The following is a 24,397-nucleotide window of genomic DNA, read 5'->3' as shown; positions in this document are numbered from 1 at the left end:
TAATTCCCATTTATAAAAATTTATATGCACAACTATAAAATTCATAATAAATCAGTAATCTCTGATGATGGAGAAATAATTCGAAAGCGCCTTGGATAGTCAACACTCACAATTGTTGGTAAGTGCATAACATTTTTTTTAATAAATTACAAGTTTCAACAATAGAGTTATGTACTTACTATTACTTCGTTTCACAATAAACAGGAAGTGCAAACTAGCGAAAGAAGAGTGGATTAAAGAAAACTGTTGATTAGCTGTTAGATTAAATTGATTAGCTCTTGTGTAAAATATTTTTTTTTTGAATGATGAAAATTGATATAACGATAAAACAAAAGTTAAATGAGAAATTTAACTCGTAACGAAATTTAACCTTAACTAACGAGTCGGGATTTTCAGCTAGTGATCGGTACATTCCGGTGCCTACTTTTAGGTATTTCATAAGAAAGCTTCCTATTGTAATGGGTACCATGATTCGACTTCCCGAAAATTTAGACATATCTTCGCGTTTCACATCCTCCAGACCCCAAAACCATCGTCAGTTCGAAATTTTATGCATACATTTATATATATATATATTTCACTTTCTTGTGGACACGATAGCTGCTGTAATTTTGCGCCAATCACTTTCAAATTGATACATAAAGTATAACGACCCAAAATCTTGGTCAAGTTTTTTAATGGGCAAAATCGGACCATGGGGGTGGAAATGGGGGGGCTTTTTCGAAAAAAAAAACAAAATATCGTTATAACTTTTTTATTAAGTAAAATATCGAATTCGTTTGAAGTTCCTACTATTCTTTGGATAACGGCCTAAAACTTATCTTAGTAAAGTTTCTTGATATAAGGGCCAACCGTTGGCCCAGGGGGTGAAAAAATGAGGTTTCGAAGACAAAATATCATATACCTCTCGTAATAGGCACAGTGTGGAATCGGTTAAAGTAATCGTTAGTCCTCTAAACATTACCTAAAACTTTTGTACGAAACAATTTTTGATATGACCAATCCTTACGGCAAGAGATGAACAAAATGTTGCTAGAATTGTAAAAAGATATGGGGCTTGTAGTATGCTAAACATATAAACCTTTTTTTCACATGTAACCGTTGAATAAATTTGAAGTTTTTCTTAAATTTAAGGTGGAAATCTTTTTTTATCCCCTACTTAACACCGTTGAAATCTACTCCGCTTTCCGGCGTGCCGAAAAGGATTTTTGGTTATAGTTCATTATTTTATGAAGAAAAACAATGACACAAATATATAAAAAAATATGAAAAAAAAATTTAAAACACCACTCTTAATTAAAGACACTAAAAGTAAAAAAAATTTGATTGTAAGATTATGTGAAAGTCGTAGCTTCAAATTAAAAATTTGATGTTTTTGCCAATTTTTACTTATGCGTGTTTGCCTCACACTGTTTAGGCCATTCATCACGTATAAAAAAAAAATTAGCAAAAACATCAAATTTTTAATTTGAAGTTATGATTTTCACATAATCTTACATATCACCATCAAATCCATTCTGAGATACCGTCCTAAAATTATTTTTTACATTTTAGTGCGTTTAATATATTTTTAATTTTCTATTTTTTAGTCTTCATAAGTTTATAATTTACAACTGCGCTAGCGCACAGGTTTGAACGTATTTATCGAAAGATCGGATCGGTACGTTTTACGGTGGGTGAGTGGAATCAAAACGTAGGGCTAAACGATTTAATTTCCGGATAACCAACATCCGGTCGATCAAGATTGTACGTAATGCGTTAAACACTTAACGCTCGACCTGCTGATACATATGCCGTTTGAATCGTGAAAATCGGACGAGCGGTTGCCGAGATATTACGGTGGCACCCCATCCCCAATTCCCGAACGGCGCCCCGGGGGGACTTGAAAATATTATCATCCAACTAGTACCACTGGGAGCGGATTGGGTGTTGTCGTGGGGGGTCGAAAAATTTTTTCAGAGCGCTAGGACTGACCGTTTTCGAGATATTTGCAATTTTCATCCAAAAATTCGGATCCTGTTAAAAAGTACTAAATTTCCCCAAAATTTCGATATATATTTCGCTTATATATCGATATGTACACGGTATATATAATATGCATAAGTATACAACTAACCACCACGAGACATGTACTAACGAAATGGGATTTTCCGCTAGTGATCAGTAGATTTCGGTGCTAAGCTAAGGGGGACGCGCGCGCGCGCGCACACACACAATACCGTTTAGTAGGGTAGGATTAGCTGTTTGTAGTACAAAACGTTCAATTTTTCTTTTTGCCTCCGGGACCAACGTTTAGGTATTGCTTCAGAGGATGGAATAAAACGATACAATTTTGAATCCTGTGGCGTGTGAAAATGCCATATCTGACCGGGATTCGAACCAGGGACCGCCGAATGAAAAGCCGAGACGCTACCACTCGCACTACAGATGCCCGCTAATAAGTTATATTTAGATTTCATCAAGCGGCATACAACTAAATTTTATTGTTTCTCATGTTCAGTTTTATAATAAATTGTTACCGTAACACAGTTATTAGAGAGACAGTAGAGCACAAATGACTGATGTACTGAATGAAGGTGTCGGGATCGATTTTTAACTTGAACACACATCAGATCACAAGGTATTCCCATCTGAGAGTATCGCTCCTTCCCCCCACCAAAATCGTAATTTTAAGATTCTAGATTCGATTCCTGGCTTGAATTATCATTAAAAACCGATTAATTTATTGAAGATTTGAGTTGATTCTCGTTTTGCACTTTCTGTAACCTAAAGGGATCAATTCTGTTACATTGTACATAATCATGGTCAACGACTATAAAAATTATAGTCACAATCTATTGGTTTCTTATACAAATAAATATTTTTTACATCGACATCTATATATAAATTCATAATAAAAGATTTTAAAAACCTACTGATATGCTGAAGGTGTCAGGTTCGAGTCTCATGCTAGACAACACCATCGGCAATTGTTTAGGTAGGTTTCATACACTAAAAAAGTGACAGGTGTTTAATCCAATTTTTGACTAACAAGCATTTTTTTCAGTAATTTCAATCGAAATAATATAAATAAATTTAAAAAAATAGAATAAATAAATAGAATATAAAAAAATAAATACATCGGTGATGAAAACGTTTGTAGTGTTAAAGGGTTTAATTTTATATTTTTGTATAGTTATAATTTTATAAAATACAGTATATAACTGATGCATTTACGTTCTAACTGTGTAACCTTGAATGGTTGTATGAAGAGGAAGTGAGGATTCGGTTTCCTAGCAACCGCTGGTACAGAGTTGCCAGACTTAGACGATACATAGCGAGTTGAAAAAAAAAGACGCATTTAAGTTGTAACTGTCTAACCTTGAAAGATTGTTGTGGGCGAAGTGAGGAAAGGAATTCGGTTTCCTAACAACCGTTGCTACATACGTTACATTCTGATAGACAGCGGGTGAATAAAAATTGTTATGTCTTCCGCGTTACTAAAACAAATACTCTACTGACGCGTCAAAGTGCATCTATTAACAAATTTGAATCGACAGCATATCAACATTAAATTATTTTATTTTTTTTTTTATTATGAAATTAATATTTTGGCATGTTAAAAATATAAAGGCTGACGGATTCGGCACCTTTATTTTAAAACGGATTATTTTTATAAACACAAGACCCAACATTGTATTAATATTATACGTATTTTAAAGTTTATGTAATTTAACATTACATATTGTGTAGGGGGCTGATGATGATCATAAAATAATAATAATAATGAAAATTATTTTATATTGAAACGGTTTTTTATACTTTCTTGCATTTGAGAAACGCGAAACATTTGAATAGATTTAATACATAATTTACTACGCAAATAAGAATCATAATGTTAGTATATCATTTTTTTTTTCATAATTCACATTTATACTTCACACTCACACATTTACACTCCAATAAAAGTTATGAGTTATTATAAAGCTAATCGTCGATTTTTCTTTCTCGCCATAATATCTAAAACTTCATCAGGATTAATAGTAATATTTCTATGTACTGACAAACAAACTAATGAACATAATCTTCCATCCCCCGTCTTATTACGCGCAATCATTCTGACTCTATTGTGGAGAACTAGCATTCATTATTACATGTTACCGGAAGAGTCGCTAAAACTTGTAAGAGAAAATGGATGTTCGGAAAATATTCTTTATTGCAACGATTCAATATTTCAATTATTTCTAGATCGTATTTTAAATTTAATGACTTTATCCCCACGCATGTTGTTCTCCTCGGTCGTTGTTCGTATAAATGTAAATTGTTAAGTACAGCCTACAAATAAATTTTTACTTAAATGATTATCTAATAGTTTCTTTTTTATTATCTGCTTCTACAAATTGTGCTTGTCTATGTGAGAGACGGGGAGAGAGAGAGAGAGAGAGAGAGAGAGAGAGAGAGAGAGAGAGAGAGAGTATGAGTATGGATGTGTTTTTTTTTTAATGCACTATCTATTCACTAGAAAAAAATTACAAAAATGTATATTTCTATGAATATAAAATATTAACACTCCGATGTTATTTTACTGAATCGGTTCGGTTACATTTTATCTTCGATAACTCCTCAAAACTGTCTCCGGCATTATTCTGTTGTCGAGTTTCGTTAACAACATATCCTAGCCTGGTGGCATGTTTTAAATATACAAATAAAATCGGTTTAAAACAGCAAGATAACATCTCCTTGTTTTACAACGGCCACATTAATTTGTTGTTATATTCTATCTTCCCCAGTCTTTATTGTAGTTATAATACATCTAAAATACCTCAGATACTAAAATTAACGGCCAGAATTACTTTCTCTGAGAGTGATAATGTTCACTATATGAAGTTCTTACACGGCTGAATATTATCTGAATTTTGGGAAACCATTTATTTCCAGTCTTCACTTTTCCTTGTAAGCCTGGCATGAGACTTGTTATTCTTAAGTTGGTTGCGTTGCTTTCAGAAGCGACTTGTGACTCGTGTCGTGTCAGGTCACTTTCAACCATTAGATAAATTAATTTTTGCACACACACACACACACTCACACACTCATACAGGCTTGTACGAACTGAAGAGTTTTGATTATAACTTTTCAAGGTAATAGAATATTCCATAAACAGATATGGATAAATATTAATTTATCTGTTGGCCTTTGTTTAGAAGCCCTCTTCATAAGTCATTCGTGTACCGTCGGCCAATTATTTTTATTTTATATTAAATAACGCTTTGAGTTACGTATGTTTATGATATATAACTATATATACTGACTTTAAACACCGCCAGAATGTCATTAAATAAATAATCTTTTTATTACTATAACAGTTAATACCTTGGAAATCGATTTAGTTAAATACACCTGATTACTTCGTATCTATAATTTTTTTTCTCGGGAAATCATTGAAATTATTTCAGATGGTACGATTTTTATCGATTAAAGCGAACCGAATCGCAACTGTCTGTTTAAAATTCCTTCTTTAGTTGCAAAACTTATTTATTAAATAAAAAAATACTATTTTAAATATATTATATTATTGAACATATTTTAAAAGTAATAATGAACTGTTTACTCGAAAATTTAAACCAAATAATTCAACGTTAATATAGAAGTATTAATAAAAAAAAGAAGATATTAAAATAAAATAAAAATGTATTTAAAACAATGGTAAAAAAAAAGTGCGGTGTAACTTTGTTTAGCTTGATTGCGGGAGATGTATAAAGACAAAGGGAGAAAAAAAACGTGTTTCGTAATTTCTGTGTGTGCGTTATTTACCGGCTGGCTGCTTTACCCGGCCGCTGTAAGTCTGATTGTTACTCATCCATTATTTCTCTCTTTCTCTCCGATTTGTACCGCAATAGTCATCTGATTCAATACATGCGACAAAAGATATAGGCGATAAGTTTGAAACCTTGTAAGATTATTTAAATTAGTGTCATAATTGTTATCAGAATCATAACGAGCAATATCTTTGAGGACCCTATTTTGTATTAAATTTATTTTATTTATGAGATAATCTGCGGCTGATCCCCATGCTGTCAAGCCGTATCGATTATGTCGTGATTAATAATTATTCATTTTGTCATGTATATATTTATTGAATAAATTTATAAACGAGTAAAAAAAAAGTTATTTGGCTCTCGTTTTGCTGTTGGTGATAAAACATTTAAAAAAATGTGTTTTGGGGCTTACAGATAAAATTTAATTGTTTAAGATTTACTCGGTTAAATAGTACAGTTATTGAAAAGATCTTAAAATTAGACCGGATTACATGCAACGTAAAAAGCATGAAATATGCTTAAAATAAGCATGAAATATTTCAAAATATGCAACTTTAAATAATAAAAACATTTTGATTTTTAATTTTATTTTTATTTCAAAATCAGCGTACAATTATTAAGTAGTTGTATAAGATGTCGATAAATTCGATGATTAACAATTATTTAACATTTTGTTACTTTTGTAAACCTAAACAATCAGGTACTGTTCCAAATGATCGGTAAGATTGTGTCTTCGACCACTCAAAATATTTTTTAAGTGGAAAAGGATCCGTTCCACATACACTGAGGTATCTGGGCAGTATTTGAATTTGGGTACTATATTAACACTTATTGTTTTTTGGCAAAGGTTCACCCGTCCCATTAATAAAACTATCAATTTGACACAAAGGTTCAAAGCCTGGGTTATTGTTCAAATTTTTCTTTAAGTTCACTCGGGAATACCTATGGCAATGTGGAATTCATTTAGCGGATTTTATTCATTAACCGAATACATTCAGTCAACGCCAAACCTTAGTTTCAATCTTTTTAATACTCGCAGGTATGTGGGAAAAAATGAGTGCTAATCGCAGCTATGTTTTTTTAAAATCGTTAAATGTTTCCTTCGACTGACAAACTGCCATGGCTTCTGATTTATCGAAGTCGTTTACTACACCTTTGATGGCCTCGAAATGTTCGTTGTAGAACAGTACAAATTCAATCCACGTTCCTCATCGAGTTACCACCGCTTCGGGAGGTAAAGGCGAATTTGGCAGTTTTTCTTTATAGGCCTTATTGCGAGTAGGTGCCTTAAGAAACACTTTCTTTGTTGATGAAATCAGTTTATTTACATTCCCAAACGTGGATCGTAATTCTTCAGCGAGTCGATGTACTCCGTGGGCAAAGCACGTCGGATGAATCAAATTGGGATAAAATACTTGGAGGGCTCTGGCTCCCTTGATCATACAGGGAGCAGCATCTGAAAGAAATACAAACACTTTCATCTGCAGAAGATTCAGAAAATATTTTTTTAATAAATTTTGATGAAAAACACACTTTTGAACTTACCATGTTCAATTTTTATATTATCACGTGATTTTCCGCATTTTTGTAGCCACACACTTGTAATGTTTCATTCTCCAAGAACGGAAAATATTTCACGTTCTTTTTCGCTGGCGAATCAGTTCTGCTCAAATAATTGAAGAAATAACACGACGGCATATTTACATTTGTATCAGAATAAATTTGTATAAAAAAAAAACAAAAAAAAAACACTGTTTAAAAGCGAGTAGTTATAAAATCGAGAAAATTCAGAGACATCCGTGTAAAAGCTAAAACAGAATTGTGTCTTCAGAGAAAAAATTCTTTTCTGCTTTGTCCAGGTAAAAAAATGAGTCAGAGTTGTAAAACAAAATGGATTAAGATATCAAACCTGAATTCAGACAAACAACAACTTTTTTATTTTATTTTTATTTCAGTATTATAAAGTAGTATTAAAAAACTATTTATTCCCCTAGCGATATTGACCCCAATATGTGTTATGTGTTATAGTCATGATACCAAAGAAAGCAGGGGCAGACAAATGTGAAGAATACAGAACAATTAGTTTAACTAGTCACGCATCAAAAATCTTAACTAGAATTCTATACAGAAGAATTGAGAGGAGAGTGGAAGAAGTGTGATGAGTGGAAGAAGGCCTCAGATTAATAGTAGAAGGAAGATTAAAGAAAAACAAACCAACATACTTGGCGTTTATAGACCTAGAAAAGGCATTTGATAACATAGACTGGAATAAAATGTTCAGCATTTTAAAAAAATTACGGTTCAAATACAGAGATAGAAGAACAATTGCTAACATATACAGGAACCAAACAGCAACAGTAATAATTGAAGAACATAAGAAAGAAGCCGTAATAAGAAAGGGAGTCCGACAAGGATGTTCCCTATCTCCGTTACTTTTTAATCTTTACATGGAACTAGGAGTTAATGATGTTAAAGAACAATTTAGATTCAGAGTAACAGTACAAGGTGAAAAGATAAAGATGCTACGATTTGCTGATGATATAGTAATTCTAGCCAAGAGTAAAAAGGATTTAGAAGAAACAATGAACGGCATAGATGAAGTCCTACGCAAGAACTATCGCATGAAAAAAAACAAGAACAAAACAAAAGTAATGAAATGTAGTAGAAATAACACAGATGGACCACTGAATGTGAAAATAGGAGGAGAAAAGATTATGGAGGTAGACGAATTTTGTTATTTGGGAAGTAGAATTACTAAAGATGGACGAAGCAGGAGCGATATAAAATGCCGAATAGCACAAGCAAAACGAGCCTTCAGTAAGAAATATAATTTGTTTACATCAAAAATTAATTTAAATGTCAGGAAAAGATTTTTGAAAGTATATGTTTGGAGTGTCACTTTATATGGAAGTGAAACTTGGACAATCGGAGTATCTGAGAAGAAAAGATTAGAAGCTTTTGAAATGCGGTGCTGTAGGAGAATGTTAAAAATCAGATGGGTGGATAAAGTGACAAATGAAGAAATATTGCGGCAAATAGATGAAGAAAGAAGCATTTTGAAAAATATAGTTAAAAGAAGAGACAGACTTATAGGCCATATACTAAGGCATCCTGGAATAGTCACTTTAATATTAGAAGGGCAGGTAGAAGGAAAAAATTGTGTAGGCAGGCCACGTTTGGAAAATGTAAAACAAATAGTTAGGGATGTAGGATGTAGAGGTTATACTGAAATGAAACGATTAGCACTAGATAGGGAATCTTGGAGAGCTGCATCAAACCAGTCAAATGACTGAAGACAAAAAAAAAAATGAATTCAGTAGCACATGAAAGTGCTACATATGATTAGGAAGAAAAAACCAAGTATATTCTGGAAGAAAGGTAGAGTTGCTATCACTTCACCTCAAAGGTAAACATAATAATGATAATTATAATAACAATACCTGGTTGAAACAACTGTTGTAGAGTTGTATATATTTCATGGCAATCACGTTCTCTAGGAACAACAAATGTAATGGATAAAAATGTTTTACATCGTAACTGTAATGGCGATCCTGATGTAGTCAATGGCAACTTTTCTTTTCACTTGCGATATGTATATGTAAAACCTGAAAAATAAAAAAATGTATTACATAATTATAACAATACTAGTAAAATAAATTCCGGTATTTCCAATAAAGTCCGGTATAACAGACCTGAGTAAAGATTCCTGCCAATTAACAAGAAAGTAGTAGAAAATATAATGGAAGGAATCCAGAAGGGGACTAAAAGGGATCCTTTTTCTAAAGCTAACAGGTCCATTTACAACAAACAAACAACAAAGAACAATAGTTCTTTTTAATACCGCCCAACAACACACCTACCACAGATGTTGTTCCACGAGAAGAAATACCAGACGAGGGTGGGAATGTATGGGAAAATGTCTCTGAAAATCACTATCATGCTTCAACTTGGGTCTGGTTCTGTAAGTAAAGAGGATAAGAGTATAAATACTCCAGGGAAGGCAAGGTGAGTTCAGTTTTTAAAAAGGGAGGAGTTATTACACAAGTCAGTGAAAAAGTGAGATTGTGCATATTTGACCATGTGAAGTGACATGTCAAGCATTCCGTGAGGACAGTAGGAGGCCGCAGGAGGTTGTTCGGTGAGTGACTATAGAAAATTAGTGAAAGAGATAAAGTATTGAACTCATTTATAAATTATTAGGGTAATTTTATTTGTGAACAGGAAAGGTATTTGAATGAAAGAAGTTTGGGCTAATATTATCTTCATAGTAATACAAAACCAGTTGTTAGAGGTGTAAATATTAGTGGTCATGATAATGTGTTTTGTCAATGGGCTGAATTCTGGTTTTTAATATTTAACTACCTGTAAATAAATCCTGATCTTACTTTAAATTCTATTTTGTATGTAATCATTGTTTATTACAATTACTGACAGTTGTCATTATTTTTATTATTAATGTTTGTTATTGTTGATTGGTCTTATTTTATTTATGTTCTATACTGTTAAACTAATAAATTGTAATTATATAAACATTCTCAAATTGTTAATTTCTCAATATCCTGATCGAGCCATGAACATGCGACAGTATAATGTTAAAAGATACAAGAAACAGAAAACAGGTAAGATGATAAACAGCAGTTTATCTATCTGCTGTTTATAGCAATAGTAACTGAATGTAGATGGTGAAATACTAGTAACCAAGTTACGTTTACGAAACTAGTGTATGTAGATAATCAAAGTTAAACACAATGCTAGGTGCAGTTCCACTGCACGTTGTTGGAATTAATTAGTCAGTGACTAATGACCTTATCAATCAATGGCAGTTAAATAAAGAGTAGTATTTTAAAGGGTAAAGCCTTAATAGCCAAACCTATGCTTAAGCTGGTTTTTATACATCACCACCAAGAACACTAGTTCGGTTTCATAAAACGTTGATATTTTTGAGTGACAATTAAAAATTGATCTAACTGATCTCTTAGCAATAGATCCAAATAAAATAAAATTAATATAATATGAACCTTAAGGAGCTCATCTAATTAACAGAGCTTTTGTTAATATCAAATGAAGTTCCATACAGTGTTCTGAAAAAATACCCTTCTCGGCATTTCATGAGGAGGTCCTGGATTTGAATCCCGGTCAGGAACAGGGTCTTTTCATACGCTACCAACTTTCCATCAGGCTAATGAACATAATTTTTGATTCCCACTCTTTCATAACAAAAAAATACATATAAATTGTCATTAGTTTTCTTGTTTTTAAAGTAATTACTTTATTTGAAATCACTAAAGCTTCTTTTCCATATTTAAATTAAGAGGGACATCCTGAACTAGTACAGACCAACACCCTCCATGTGACAGTTACAGTCGCCACACCACCTCCTCCGTACCTAGCCCTTATGAGCTTTTACTGGGGGTCATTTTTAATACCTCGGTTATGACAGCTTCCAGTCTTAACCTAGGCCAGGATGCCACCAATATGAATGCCAACAGCAACATTCACATCGATGTACTACTAACTAAGAACTCTAATGAACAAAACACATCTCAAGTCTTAAACAAGACTTTTTTGTATCTGACCCCGCATAATCCGAGATGGCCGGTCACACATTCTTAAGACATGACGGATTAGAACCACCTTTGGTAGTATTCTTCAAAAATGAACTTTCCATTTTTATTGTTTCTTAACTGCACAGAAGTTTAGAACTCCTGAAAAAGGACGACAGTTAGAAGTTGTACAATTCTGGCATCAGCTATACAACCGGCACTACCAGTTACCGGAGGAATTCCATTTTAGTTCACTCTCTTGCCCTTTTTTTCTCTACAAAAAGAACTATCCAGCCAAACCACATGGAGGCACGAACCAAATTCGAAGTATTAAAGATGTTAATATGTATTATATCACCATCGTATTAAAGTGTAATATGCTTTAACAAATGTAAAGCACTGGTGATATAAATATGTTGATGTTTTTAAAGATGTTGAGGCAAATAATGAATTTAAAAAATTCTTGAACGGGATATATGGAAAGAGAAGTAAAGAGGTAAGAGAAGATAAGGAAACACCGATAAAGAGGGAAGAGAATAGTTGATGCCTCCTCCCTACCAAGAATGGAGCAGAAACTTGTGTTAAAGACGACTAATTAATAAGAACAGAGCTCCAATATCTAAGAATCGATTGAAAGACATAACAAGATCGCATCAACATGATTATTAGCACGAGAGAGAAGATAACTAAAGCAGAACCCGGTGGTGGACTTCTTAGAAAACAGACAACTTAGATTATATGATCATATGAAAGGAATGAATGATACGAGTATGTCAAAATGAATACTGAAGAAGAGACTGGATGAATAGCGAACAAAGAGAGGCAAAGAATGGATTTAAAAAAAAACCTGAATAGAATATGCGGAAAGAGAAGTAAAGAGATAAGAGAAGATAAGGAGATGCCAACGAAGAGGGGAGAGAATAAAATTTGGCTGAATATTCTGCAACTCCAAGGAATGTAATGAGATATTATGACAAAAAAAGGTGAAGAAAAGAGACAAAAAGGTGGCATTAACAGAGGTTGAAAGTATATAAGAAAGATAAGAAGAATAACTAACATAAAAGTTATAATATTGTAATAAAAAGGAATGATAAACAAGTTAACTTAAGACTGAAATCTAATTAACAGTTCAAAACAAAAGCTATAAAATGTAAACTTTTCCTGCATTTAAAAAGTTTTAAATTACAAGTACATTAAAAAAAGAAGGATTTGTTGCTAATAAAGCTAAACTTTTTAGAAACTTTGTTTAGAAATAGCAAAAACTATCTATTTATTAATTAACAAATTTAACACATTGTGACAAAACTGACATAAAGCTCACACAACTGTTAGAATGGAAATAACTGTTTTCAGTTGTTAACATCAATTTGATTAATGACTATAATAATAAAATGAATTTCCTTTAAATCAGTCGCACTAATTTTCAATAGATTACTGCTGAAATATTAATTTACCTTAAACCAATAAAATGATTGATCGCTACTAAATAAAAACAATTCACTGGAAGGGGTTATTCACAAAATAATTTTTTTACCAAAAAGGAGGTTTCCAATATGTAGTTAAAATTGATCACTGGGCAAAGGGGCAGTATCAATTAACAGGATATCCTTTGTCTGTTTTGGTTGAGGGTACAATGAAATTTTCTTGTATTTTAACAAAAGCTTTTCTAGGGTTTGGTGAATGAGACTCAGTAAAATTTCCGAGATGCTCTACATAAAGTAGAGCATCTCATAGATAACAAATAACAAACAATAAAATTAAACAATAGATAATAATAATAATAATAAATAAATAACAATAAAAAATAATAATAGATAACAAATAACAGATATAAATGGATAAAAAAATAGAAAATTAAATTTCATCTGACTGTTATTCAACAGTCTATTAACTTCAACAATAGCATAGTAGTTCGTATAACAATACTGTTGTCATGTCATGTCAGGTCTGCAAACTGGTAATTTGTAATGTTTTTTTTAAAGATTTTAATTTACATTTTCAGTGACAAAGAGCAAAGTTTTGGCTTTTACAAGAGCAATAACCCCTAGATCAAAGATTGTAATTGATGATTATTCTATTGAGTAAGTCAAGTGTTTTAACTTTCTTGGATGTAACAAATCTTATCACAGTAAGGTTAAAATAAACAATAAGACCGAACGAGTCAACAGAATGAATAGCGCAGTGAAACATGCTTAAAAATAAAATAAGATGAGAAATCCTCCTGAAATTTATCAGGTAATGTCAGTTCCAGGTTGTTTATTGTCCAAGACATGGACAATAAGATCGGCTCACAGGCAAACACTGTAAAACAGAGAGATGAGGTTCTTGAAAGCGGTTGTAGAATATCCAAAGTTGAACAGAAGGTGTAATGAGTATACAAGCAAGTACTGAACATTTTTATTTTAAATGCTAAAATTAATGATTATACATAACAACAGCTCTATACATAAGAACAATGGATGCAGACTGAATTCTAAAAATTATTAAGGAATATGAACCAAGAGGGAAGATAGGTTTCGGGTGATTGAAGAAGAGATGAAGGAATTGGTTTTAGATGAGAGATCAATGGATGACATAAATATCCAACAAGGCATATACTTAAATAAAAGAAGTATAATTTAAAATTATTTACTCTGATGAACCTTTTTCCAAAAAAAACTTCAGTTTATTTTAAAATATCACACATAAGTACCAGCAATAAAAGGCCAGTTGCTATTATAACTTTTAGTAAAGTTTGTAGAATGTCGAGTAGCGTAGAAATTCTTCCCGTGCTCGTTTTGGAACTAAACTGTACTACTTGAAGAATTTTTTTTCTTTTCATCGGCTTGTAACGGTCGGGGTTCAGATGAAATACGAGTGCTGCAAAGTGTACTACTCTCACGAAGATTATTAAATCTAAGATTATTAAATTATTAAAGTTGATATTTTTTTTTGTTTTTCGTAGACTTCATTTCATCTATTTTCTCAAAATTAAGTTCTCTACACGTTTTCTTAAAATTTACGCATTTTTCAGTCGTTTAACAAAATTATTGTACTTCAAACCTAAAAGAACGTGTTTTTCGTCACTGAATTTTTCTGTTTTACGGTGGTTATAGTAAAATCTATGGGAGATACAATATTGGGACCTGCTTTATTCGAGTTTTCAGGTGAAAATCATAAGAACCCGTCAAGTTTACTCCTTTTATGACCCCCTTAAAAATTAAGACGTTTCGGTTAGTCTGTTTTGCTTAGTTTTTACACGATAAGGTTTACGATTTAAGTCGTGAAGAATCTTACGACAAGATGTGTATTTTACACGATCTTGGTGCGATAAGTTACCCTATAGATTTTTTTCGGACCGGCAGATATTGTTTTTTGAATACGGGCTATGGCCTACGGAGTCCTGACGAAAGGTCGCCTATTTGGTTTTTAATTTGAAACGGACTCCGTTGTGCGCCGTTTTTTAACCGAATCGTGTACTACTACTATTTATCGGGATACTGACGTTTCTCTTGAAAGGATCCAATCCAAAGCGTCCTCGATGGAATACTGTGTTTTAGAATAAACATAATCGAAAACAACGAAACTATATTATCGCACTGTAGCTGGAACAGTTTACAACCGACAAAAATAGACGATTAGTAAGAGCACTGTTAAACGCGACGCTAACATAACTGCAGTTCGAGCAGATTAGGTTCGATTTTAAGTCGCTCACCCGGTATTACAATAATGAAAAAGCTGCTTCAGAAGACCTTGTATTTTTCTCAAAAGTCTGCATAGGTGTATATTTATTTATACATATATTCAAATATTAATCCTTTTAGGCCTTTTTTTGAAAAAACGTGCTTAAATCAAAATATGAATTTATATAGCAATATGTGAATTTTTGTTTTGTACCGGTAAATGATTCGTGTGATTTAGTAAATTAAAAATTCTGATGTTTCCCAGCATTTAGATTATGAACGGTAACATTTGTTAAGAAGTAAACGTATTTAATATTTTAATAAAAATTAAAAATTGTAATTATGTAGTAACGGACTTCTTAACGGACGTTCGCTCGCACGCACGCGCGGGTGTGCGTGCGTGCGAACTCTTGCATTACTGATAAAGACATATACACATATAGTTTTATCAAGCTGTAACATTAGATTTTATTAAATAATAGAAAGCTTCAACAACCCCTTGTAAATAAATTTGTACCTTCAAAACTAAATTGTATGTTAGTTCAATCTAGTTTTGAAGGTACAAATTTATTTACTGTAATACATAATTTGTGCTAGATTTAAAAAAATTCAGATTATAATAAAAGCGAAATGTTTAATAAAAAAATTAAATATAAATAAAATAAATGTAATAAGTAAATTCTTTATAGTAATAAATGCTTTAATAGAAAAACAATAGTTCGATAGGCAATGATAAAATAAAACAATAATTTATAAAATTGTATGGTTCATACGCTCTCAGAGGTAATTATTTTTTTGTTTAATTTTATTGGGATGACGCATAGTAAAAACAACTTGTCAGTCTGACTACTGCGACGATGGTGCGGGGAGAGGGGGGAGATGAAACAAATGCAGCAGGTGGCTAACTTCACTCTGATTGGCTACCCTCGGACAGTACTGGTCACGCGATGGTACAACAATTCAAATACAACCGTAAATGTGCGTACATGTCTACGTACGGGTGTGTGTGTATTACTGTCGAATAACAAAGTTAATATCCCTATTATATTTCTTATATAGACGTTCGATATAATTAAATTAAATCAAGATTTGTCGATCATTTTATATCTATTATTACATTTTATTTAAAATAATAATTAATCTCCCTTAATCTTAATATTTTTTTAAAAAATATTACGATTAAATTTATCAGTTTTGTAAAGTAATTTACAAAAAAAGATTCTAATATTACATAATAACAGATAAAATTTTTCCAGTTTTATTTACAATTCGACCTAGTAATCTTTATTAATGTTATTCCTAACACGTATTAATACCTAATACATTTTTCTATTTATTTATTTGTACGGGCAATAGACCGACATTCAGTTCGTCACTTACTTTTATTTCAAATTTTAATAAAGCGTATAAAAAAGCCAATTCTGACCGAAATTTGAACACAGAACTTTCTGTCTACCTGTAATTCTGGTATCTGTTGCCAATGTTATTACATTACTATTATTTTTGTTGTTACTCTTTATTCTCGTAAATACAAGTTTAAAATTATAATTTATCACCGATAAATTTCAAACATTTTAAAATACGAAATTTAATATTTCAGAAACGACTCAAAGTGAAATACAAAATATCGTAAGAATTTGGTACGAAATTATATACTTATTTAGAGAATACGATTATCAAAATAAGAGTCGCTCTTGGAAAGTAATAAAACATCACAATCACTATCATCACCCCGTCTCTTAAACCTCACTCTGTCCCAGACAGCGCGAAAATTCTATAACACTCACACTCTCTCTCATTCTCTCTGTGGGTGCGTGTGCGCGCGTAAATTTTGAGGGTATAAAGATCATTTAATTTCTTACCGAAGATGCACTATAGTGGATAATAATTTCGTTATCGGATCTAACTTCTCAAGGGCGCTTTCAATTTCCAACCTCCGCGATATTTATTTTATTTATTAGTTATGTTAAATATTATAAGGAATAAATATAGTCAAATCAAATTTAATTGGAATCTCTGACATACTTTTTTATGTACGTGTATCGATTCTATGAAATTATTTCATAAGTACAAAAATTATACTTCTCACTGTAAAAGGAGAGTAATCCCGTCTAAATTTTTTAAACGTTCAAGTTGATCGTCGCATCGAATTTACAAACTTTAAATAGACTTTTAGTGAAGAAATTATTTTATCATAAATGATGTTTTTAAAAATATAATTTTATAAAATGTAAACTATACACTTTATATTTTAATTTGAGTAATTAAATATATATGTATACACACATAAGATGATTTAGGAGGAAAGAAATAATTTGGGAACCGATTTTAGAGCTTGAAATTAAGAAGAAGGGTTCGTACAAACATACGTCCGAAAACAGTTTGTAATCGAGTTACGACTAGCAAATTCTTTAAGAAGAATTAGGAAGAAGCCGTTTCCCGTTAAATACTTTACTTAGCTAACATACGTTGTCGCGTAACAAGGTACTAACCTACTGAAACGGAAATGATGTTCAGTCGTACAAATGACACCTTCACTTCTTTTTCCTCAACGAAGGCTGTATATACCGAGCATCATTACTATCGAACGAGAACGCAATTCTTATTAGTACCTCCTATACCAGAGACCGTTTATATTTATTACAATCGCAAGAAAGAATGCGACTCCAGTCCGTGTGGAATGTAGTAATTAAGTCTATATCAGATAGTTATTCTACCGATATAATTATTTGTTTCTTAAAAGCACTTTTACAAAATTAATAACAAAAGTTATCGTAATCATTTGTTTTTCATAAAATGATCAAGTTTTGTAAAAAAAAAAATCGAACCAGCGAGTTACAAATTAAAACATTTTAATTGCAGTTTATTAACTGAAAAATGTGTATTATTTTTACGAGTAAATCCAGTATAAACTTTTCTTTATACTTTTGTTAATGATTTTTTCTTTATAAATTAAAAAATTATAGTTTTTACGAATGAAAAAAGTCATGGAAAAGAGCAATAGTAGTAGATTAAAAAAATACCGCTGCCTCTCTACTTTTGAAGTATCGTGTCGGGTTACATGAAAACAGTCTGGTTTGATTTAAAGTGGGTTTGTTCTTCTTTTTTTTAGTAACTTTGTAAATAAAAAAATGAAAATTAATTACAATATCTTAAAAAATAATAATCTTTACAATTTAATTGAAAAGATGTAGTGGCATGAACTTGATCGATATTATTTTTGAAAAAATTATTTTTCTAGGTTAAAAACGCAATATTATTTTATAAATTGCAAATATTACTGCTAATTGAAATCGGTAAAACTAGAAATTAATTTATCACCGCATCGATGACACAGCCGTACTTGTCTTTTATATCGCTTGGATCTATAAAGTGTGAAACTGATTACTGGCGACTAACGATTTAAAATAATTGTTTTTACACATTAACCGTACTTTGCTTAACCCACAAGTACGGTACGTTTAGATTGTGCAATATTTCTTTTTTCTATTTTATTTGGTTAATTATTTATCGGCCGATTAACCTAAAATTTATAAACAAGCGTGTAACTTTTGTTTATTTTTGGGGGATACTATGTAGCCGGTGTTATAAATAGAAAATGCAGTACGTGATAAGAAAACAAAAATAATAACACTTATTTTAAGCTATATTAATATAAAGAAACTTACCTCCATCAATAATGAGGGTCATTAAACACCCAAAACAAAATAAACAACGTATAAGAAATAGTTAAACAAGAATGACCGCAGACACGAGGATCCAAATTGAACTGCATATCAAGCGCCATCTGTAATGTCGCTAGATTCCATAAGTTTTCGTTCTCTGCCACGCACGTTATTTCTCTGTCGCTTCAAACTACGTCCGAACAACAAACCTGCAAAATAAATTATGAAAATTAGCGCGCCAACTAAAATGTATTGCCTACACTGTACTGTTTCTCCTCTCATAATAACAACCGACAGTATAGCATTAATGTTTTACAGATTTGAAAACTTTTAATTTTACAAAATAATAATTGAAACCAAATTTTCGCTTAAACCTATGTATCTATGTATACAAAGTTAACAAAGGAACGTAACCAACGTTAAACTGTAATGTTAAGGTTTTCAGTTATTTCGTTTTACCTAATATTCAATTTACGGATATAATTTACACTCACGCATATTTTATTTTAATTTAAAAAAAAACTAGAGAGCGCCCGTTCATCTTTTTTACTAAATATTGCTATTTTCTTTTAATATAAAAAAAACGTAATAGCGTAAATAAAAATAAAAATGTTACGTCACCACTTTAATGTCACAAAGTAGCATGCTTGCCTGCTACACCAATGGTGTCGGGTTCGATTCCCTGTCAGGATCTGAACACAATTTTACAATAACTTAGACCATATCGTATTTAGTAACTTATCACAGAGAAAAAAAACAGGATCATTTATTTTAATATAGATAAGAAATATTAATTAGTACATAAGGGGGTTATGATATAAAAGGATTATTTCTAAATTTATCTCAGCAAGCCGACTACCGTATTTCACAGTAGAGCCCAGCCCGTCTATAATACAAAAAAGCGCGCGAACACAAACGTGCAAACACACATTTAGTATGGATTTATCTCAAAAATTATACTTAGATATTACAAAGTAACTTATAATTTTTCGCGTCTCACTGCATTTTTGTAATCGATTTGTCACCTCGGTAACGCAATAGTGAAACTGACTATACTGAAAGTCACAGGTAATTAATACTTCAGCACGTATCAACTAATCACCTCGCCAGTCGCAGAGGTGGAGTAGTAATGTCTTCCCTTTTTATCCGAAAGGTCCCGGGTTCATATCCCTGTCAGGCTTTAAATTTTAATTCGCTTTAGAATTGAAATACCGTACTTCTACACACAACCACCAACCTAATATGATGGTGAATATTTAATAACAATAAATTATTGAATTAAAATAGTATTATCGTTTCCGCGAGCAGAAAGAGTCAGGTTTTTGTACTTGTCGAGTTAAAGCCTCATATAATTTCCAGTTCGTTTCGTTATAATTTCTTAAACGTCCTTTATTCAAAAAAAATTTGGAATTTTTTTTAAAGAAGATTAAATTTTTGTATTAAATTTATATTTAATTTTTAGGGTTCGGTTACAGCTCAGGAATCACTCCATATATGTAATACTTGTAGGGAGGTTTATGCGTTAAAAAAAAAAATTAAATTGAAGATTCGATTATAGAGTTGTTATCAATTGCACGCATAATCGTTATAAAAAAAAATTTAAACTCAATTTGATTACCACAGAGTTCAATTTTTCTGATGTAAGTTTTTTTTAAAAAATAAGTTCGTAAAAAGATTAAAAACTAAAGAAAAAGGATTTAAATAATGAAAATCTGGAGGTTCGATTCTCAGTTTAAAAAAAAAAAGACTGACAAATTGAAAGTCGCGATTTCGATTCTTCGTTTCCGCACAAAATCACATACTTAACGTTAAAATAAATATTACATAACGTTAAAGAATAGACTTGATCTTCCCCCAAAACAGAGTTTTACTTTATTTAACACAGTTTCATTCAAAAATACTGTTTATTAACGATAAAAAAACAATATTTAAAAAATCGAGAGATATGTTGAATGGTCTCGGGTTCAATTCCCGGTTTGGATAGTAAGTAGTTCAATTCGTAATGTATATCCGAGTATCAATATTAAAAAAAATCTAAGTTGAAGATCCTGGGTTCGACTCTCACAACATAATCCTTTTCAAAACATAATCGCATTTATAATATTTATAAAATATTTCGCCTAGAATCAATTTAGTCTCCATACAGTTAAATTTATTTATTTAGAGCTAATTAAAAAAAACAAAAAAGGATATTGAAGAACTAAGTTTCGATATTATTGACTTACATCCGTGCTGCTTATACGTGTATTTAAAATACAAAATAAATAAATAAAAATGATAAAAAAAATAAAAATGCCGGGTGGTGTGAGAAAAAAAATGAACCGAAAGACTCTATTTTAGTCAGTATTATAAATTCGTTAATTATTATACTGTTAAAATTGCTTTATGCAGTTTAACCTTCAACACAGCTGTTGTGAAGGGTGGGGGTACCACTCGTAGCAACGGGATTGTAGACAGCCGTCGCCGAGCAGTTCCGCAGATGATTTATATAAGTTATGTTACACTAACTAACCAGCTTTTTTTTATTAATTTATTTTACTCGTATTGACAACATACACAGTATCTACAATTTTTTTATTTCCACAGCGCCAACCGTTATGTGTTGCATCACAGGATGAGATGAGATAGCAATTTTGTAGCGTGTGAAAATGCCATGCCTCATCGGAATTCGAACCCGGGACCTCCGGATAAAAGGCCCCGCAATTAGTCGAAAAATGCTTGAGATATGGAGGTCCGAATAATCGACGTTTTAATAAACATTAATCTCAGATTATATTTAATTTGAATCACAATTTTGTAACAAGAAAATCTCTGATAATTCGAGTACTTAAACAAGCAATAGTTTATGTAAATTTTACGGATAAATAAAATATGTAAGTCCGGTTAAACGAGAGTCGGATGTATAAAATCAGTGATTATTTTACTAATTGTATTATAACAACATAAAAAAAATTAAAATAAACAAAAAAGTTATCAAGTATGATTTTTAAGTTTTTAACACTAATACATAAACGATAAATATCAAAGTTCATTGACCTTATTGTCAAACAAAGAATTTAACACGATTTTTTTTTTTTTTTTTTTTTTAATATATAAATATAAATAATAGTAAAATAATAATATGATTCATTATTAAATTTAAAAAAAAAATAAATAATAAAAATTTTACAAAAATATTAAAAATTATTTTTTTCATTCATCTTCCTTACTGGTTAGCTTGGAAGATGTATTCTATGTGAATAACTCAAACGCAACGCAGTGAATTACCTGATGCCGATCTTGGCTGCCAAAGGGTCAGGGGGGAAGAAAAACTCAGGTTAATTGGCAACATGGCACCTGTTGTAGTCACAATGTTAGAGCTGCGATTATATACCACTCCGTATTAAGAATAGTATTAGAAGAGAAGAGAAGTAAGAGAGAGAGAGAGAGACCCTCTGTCTCGCTTCCTCTCCATCATTGATCCCCCTACCAAACCCTCTCTCAATTTCTCTCCATCACCCTCGCTCTCTCACACTACCCGCTCTGTCTCTCACTCAACCCCTCTCTCTCCCAGTCACTCTCTCACTCTCCCCCTCCGTCAATCTCTCTCGCTGTATGCGGTGGGCTACTTAAACATGTTTGTATTTTTTCAATTTTCTCACTCAAAGTGCATTTTTACAAAAACTTTGTAATAAAAAAATTGACCGTTAAGGTTTTCGACACTTTTTAAATTAATTAATGCCTTTCCGTTCGTGAAAAAGCTTTAAAAAATTTCTCGTTGGAATTATAACAAAAAAACGGTAAGTGTAAATGAAAAATTTAACCTCTGATCCAAAGATTTTTCCCGACGAGAAGAAAAGTTACAACGTCGTTTGTAGTAATAAAAAATTACGCGTATAGAATTTTATTTCGAAAATACGAGTACATCGTTAAATTATGTTACTTCATAAATTGTTAGCTTAAAAAATATAAAGTAAACACGGGAAATGTTAAATATAAAAATTTGTAATGACTGTTTGTTGTATATATGTCGTACACTTTTTACGAATAATTTCTGCTTTAAATACTATGTACGCATAATTATTAAGATATATGACAATTACCCGGGGTCGAACTCAGAACCTCACATAAATTATAAATATCGGTCGCCTTCTACAAACTCGCTACCGATGTTTTTTTTATTTTCTTACGATTAATTATTGTTTATTATTATTAAATTTAGTTTGTAAAAATCAATCGGCGTTAACTGGAATCTAACATTTTTAATCTAATAAATAATTTGAATAATACATACACAGAATAAAACAACTGCCAATTATTGTCTAAAAAATGTAATAATATTAACAAAATAAATAAAACTCACCTTAAATCAGTAATAAGGAATATCTCAATAAAAAGATGAAATTTGGATAACGTTACATGTGGATTAGGTTAGACTAAACAACACTGTTATATGAAGACAATTTCACTGCGTATTCAGTCGCCTATCTACCGATAATTCCCGCCAATAACTAACTACAAGACAAAACATCTCGGTGAATTTCTTTAGTTACACAACACATAATGCTTCTCATCGTCTCCCCACTCCGGAATGACGTCATCGATAGACTAATTTGGTTCGCAAACTGTTTCATTCATCATCAAATTTTTTTAACATTAGATAATCCATCATTACACGTCGTCTAATATTAAATTGTTTTTAAAATTTACTATCAATGTTGCCGAACTTATAATTAGATAAAATATTAAAGAGAATAAATTTTCACTTAAAACTATAAATGGACATACTACTACAACAGCCAACCGTACACAAAGGGGTTATAACGAGATTTTTACTTATTATTTAATTACATGTATAATCATTTTATATACGTAATCAAGTTCAATATATAGTACAATACAATTTTGTTATTAAGTATTACTATATTTTTTAAATATCAAATCAGGAATTAAAAAAAAAACAGCATTAATCTTATTTAGATGTAACTGACCTCCGTGCTATTAAAGAGGTAGCTACTTTACCTGCTAGACTAAAAGTTCCAGATTCGATACCCGGTTACATCTAGGCAATAGGACCTCAGAAATGGGTCAGAAAAAAAAGAAAAAGATTAACCGGATTAAAAAAAACTGAAGGTACTGGGTTCGGCTCTTTGAATTAACGTTTTTTTTTTGTTTTTTTTTAATATTCATCTTAATTTGCACATAAAAATAATTCTTAACCCGACAAGAAATTCAAAAACAAATAAATAAAAACCATCAGACCGTGAAAGTGAACACAAAGCTTTAAGTTGTTTTATTTTATATTTTTGACTTTATTTCCTGCCACTGGGTAAAGGGATATATAAAAGCGATAAGACTCTGTTAAACTTGAACGTACGTGACTGGAGTGAGGAACGGTTACATAACCGTGTACAGCAACAAAACGTTGATGAGACAGGGCGGCAAGGAACTTTTATCTTCATCACGTATTATAAAAACAAATATTCATAATCTATTTTATTTTAAATAATTTATTAACGTCAATCGACAATATTAATATCCAGTTATTTTTCTCTTTAATAATGAAATAAGGATGACAGTTAACGGTTTGGAAAGAAACATAGTTATTATTACTTTTTTTTTTTTAACCTCCGGGATCACCGTTAGGTATTACTTTCAGAGAATAGGATGAATGATTTGTAGCGTGTGTGAAAATGGCATGCCTGACCGGGATTCGAACCCGGGATCTCCGGATGAAACGTCGAGACGCTACC

The 24,397-nt window shown here is 31.5% G+C and overlaps 1 long non-coding RNA gene across 1 annotated transcript; it reads right to left on the bottom strand.

Moving 5' to 3' along the window:
* Positions 1-6,531: 6,531 nt before the first annotated feature.
* LOC142325593 (uncharacterized) lies at positions 6,532-23,141 on the bottom strand. Its single transcript, XR_012756573.1, has 4 exons — positions 23,008-23,141; positions 18,669-18,874; positions 9,236-9,400; positions 6,532-7,251 (listed from the first exon to the last, which is right to left on the bottom strand). It is a non-coding gene; the product is annotated as an uncharacterized LOC142325593 (long non-coding RNA).
* Between the last annotated feature and the right edge of the window lie 1,256 nt (positions 23,142-24,397).

Source organism: Lycorma delicatula, chromosome 5, assembly GCF_047948215.1.
Source record: "Lycorma delicatula isolate Av1 chromosome 5, ASM4794821v1, whole genome shotgun sequence".
Lineage (NCBI taxonomy): Eukaryota > Metazoa > Arthropoda > Insecta > Hemiptera > Fulgoridae > Lycorma > Lycorma delicatula.
This window is presented reverse-complemented; position numbering and strand designations above follow the sequence as displayed.